The sequence below is a fragment of the Megalobrama amblycephala genome, linkage group LG24 (genome assembly GCF_018812025.1).
Source record: "Megalobrama amblycephala isolate DHTTF-2021 linkage group LG24, ASM1881202v1, whole genome shotgun sequence".
NCBI classification, from domain to species: Eukaryota; Metazoa; Chordata; class Actinopteri; order Cypriniformes; family Xenocyprididae; genus Megalobrama; species Megalobrama amblycephala.
In genome coordinates, this window is record NC_063067.1 from 23,620,448 (window position 1) to 23,623,764 (window position 3,317).

The 3,317-nt window shown below is 34.3% G+C and overlaps 1 long non-coding RNA gene and 1 other non-coding gene across 3 annotated transcripts; both read right to left on the minus strand.

Annotated features, from left to right (window-relative positions):
* Positions 1–523: 523 nt before the first annotated feature.
* Positions 524–3,317, minus strand: LOC125260813. 2 transcript variants are annotated; one of them, XR_007183134.1, is made up of 4 exons: positions 2,981–3,317; positions 2,769–2,822; positions 1,089–2,288; positions 524–654 (listed from the first exon to the last, which is right to left on the minus strand). It is a non-coding gene; the product is annotated as an uncharacterized LOC125260813 (long non-coding RNA). The 2 variants fall into 2 exon arrangements; XR_007183133.1 differs by having other exon boundaries at positions 524–2,288.
* Positions 1,458–1,540, minus strand: trnal-uaa. Its single transcript has one exon. It is a non-coding gene; the product is annotated as a tRNA-Leu (tRNA).

Genomic DNA, 3,317 nt, shown 5'->3' on the forward strand with positions numbered 1-3,317 from the left:
TACAGTTTTAGATATTCTATGAATATTAGTTTATTTTAGAAACTGTATATCATTTATAGGCCTAAAATGTATTTATAAATTTAATGTAATGCACATGTAGGCTATAAAACACTGAGGGCCATGAGGACCTGTTGTGACTGATTAGTATATTATCAGCACAAGGCTGATAAACAGCAGGATTGTCAGTGTTTTATTGTTTTATACAGTTCAATAAACAATAATATTAGACACAATTTCTAAATGTTTTAGTTTCGCCGACGAAAATACTTCCAAGTAGAATTATTGCACGATTCCTATGGGGTTAGATTCCCGCCAATAGAACCCGGTCACGGGTTAAAAAAAAATAATAATTGTGAATCAATTTAAAAACACAGGTAAAAATATATTACACAAACTTAAAAAAATAATGCAAAATGATCAGAATGGCAATCAAAATATAATAAGCGTGAATCGAAAATGGAGGATGGACTGAAGGAAATGTAAAAACGATAACCATGCATATTGAATTTGATCATTTTATTTGTATTATGTTATTTTATTTTATGATATGCACACACAACACAAACACAATGCAGTCTGATTTATTAGCTTAAGCAACTTATATCTATAAAAACACACCACCATATTACATACAACCATGCCTCCACCAGCAACCTGTTAAAAAAGAACAAAAGTATGTATTTTAGAAGCAATATGTACATGCAGGAAATTGTTTTGAATCTTAATTCAGAATATTTTTCATGCCAATGACCTCTTAGAGACTAGCCTATACATATAGACCTTATGCTATTGTAAATATGATCATATTAATATTATATTTACATACTTTGAAGTGTACATTGCAAATCAATTAAAATAATCATTATGGAAGTATTTATTCTTGAAAATTACATGTAACTTGTATTTTGTTTTTATGGAAAATTAAATATTTAGCTGAACTGCATCCTTGTTTGAAGGTCATTTAATATTGTACTTTTGTTTAACGCATATTCTATCTATCTATCTATCTATCTATCTATCTATCTATCTATCTATCTATCTATCTAACTATATGCCTGTCAGTCTGTCAGAAGTTAGTTTTAATTTACCAATAGGAGGCAGTATCAGAGCACCCATTCAACATCGAGTCAACATTACGTCGAGTTTTGATTGTTGACTATTTGTTCTTTTATCTAGCAATTGTGTGTCCGCTGTGTCCCACTTTATGGACATGCCATGCTGGTCAACAGCGGTCGATTTTCCTCCCTTCATCTATCCGTCCATCCAGAGATAGAGAGAGAGAGAGAGGGGATCAACATTTTTGAATACTGACAGTAGGCCTACTGAGCCGCGTGCGAATTTATTTTTATTTTATTTTTTCTCCGTGCAGGTTTCGCTTTTCGTATTTAACGCGAACTGTACGGCAGTAAGCAGTTATTGTCGATTCTAATATGATAAATATGAGAATCAAAAGTCATTACCAGGAGTGGGGTTCGAACCCACGCGGACATATGTCCATTGGATCTTAAGTCCAACGCCTTAACCACTCGGCCATCCTGGTGCATATAAATCCCTGTATAGCCGGAACTCAATATATGTTTTCTCACGAAATGCTGTTATCAATATTTTATGTTGATTTCATCTCTGTATATCTGTTCGTGGTCGGTCGCGCTTCTCGTTAAGTTTCGTTTCATATTCAGCGCTGAATAGCAGTTGGTGGCGCAGCTGGCTATCTATTAGCATGCTAGCAGACTCGCTTCCGAAAACCACCGATTATTAATGAGCTTAAAAGATTAAAACAATGCATATGAATTTGCATGATTGCAGTTTTATAAACAATAAAATGAATTATCATTATGATAGTAGTAGGATTATAGCTGTTTGGTTAACAGTTAGCAAGCTAATATCCTGCTATGTAACTTACTGAACAAAATCAAATTATTGATGCACTTAATCAAAACATAGCTTCGGTGACAAGCTTGCGTTTATGTTATAAGCTATTTTCTGAACTGAAAATATTTAGATGAATATATTTCATAATAATTATTTATATTTGCTAACATAAGTATCTCTTCTTTTTACTTACTGGTGTCCAAATCCAAACCTAAATTAAGAGAATAAAAACTGGTCCGCACTTAGATGGGCAATGTTGCTCTGTCACTCTGTTTTAGGCTGGTAAATCAGCTTGACATTGTAGCCATGTTGGATGATTGGTGAAAACCAGCATGAAAATGCCCGAAACATCATGTAGGTACAGCAACGGTCATTTAAGGTCACCAGATTAGATGGACTAGGCTGAATACAATAATCTGAAAACAAAACAAATCAGACCTTATACACCAAAATTAACCATTTGAATTTAATTCTCATATTGTTTTTTTGTTTTTTGTTTGTTACACTTCAACTGGAAAATTCCAGTTCCAGTTTAAAAATTTGACTAAGATCTGTGAACATATTAGTATTAGTGTTGGATTGATTAAGTCTTTGAATACAAGAGCAAACGTTTTGGTGAATTGGTTGTTCATTTGTATGAATTGGCACATCTCATTCGTACATTTTTGTACAATCTGCCTACTCCCCAGCACTAACAGTTAAATTTAGAGGTGGGGTGGACCTTCATGTTTTCTTTTTTCCCCCCTAAAAATTCATAATTGCCACCTCATAAAATTGGTTACTTTTTCATCATGATATCAGGTTGGCATTGTTATTCTCTCATGTTATGTTACAATGTTCTTTTACAGTATTTTAACACTTTTAAATTCATTTAGAAGACAGATTTACTCACTCACAGTAATACAGTATGCCCGGTTACGTAAACAGGTGCATTCCTCTTCAGGATGGTTCTAGAAGTGTCAGGAAGTTAGTAAAGTGTCAGTTCACTCTGGCAGCAAAGATGACACAGCATATGAATATTTTTATTTTTATTCACCTGGTGCAACCCAGATGTTACCAGTGTTACTTTACTTTTGGTAATTATTTAGAAAAGCAAACATGCACTGACCTGATCTTCTGGTTGTCTGACTTTCCCTTTTTACCTGTTGTTCTTGTGATCTCTGTGTATTCCTCCTTGGGTTGTTGACTGTAGTGTGCCAACACATGAATTCCCTCAGATACTGCTACTATGACAGCAGATACCACACCTCCACCGCATGCTGAATGTGCATTCACTGCATAGGCTGGGAGAACAACTTATTCAAGGCTGAAGTGCCCTTAGTAAACCAATCACACAAGGACATTTCCATGCACTAGTGTTATAGTGACAATAATCAGGAAGTATGTGAAAAGAGAATGTGATTCTTGTGAAAACATTTGTGTTTTACTGTGAAACTGCTAACAGA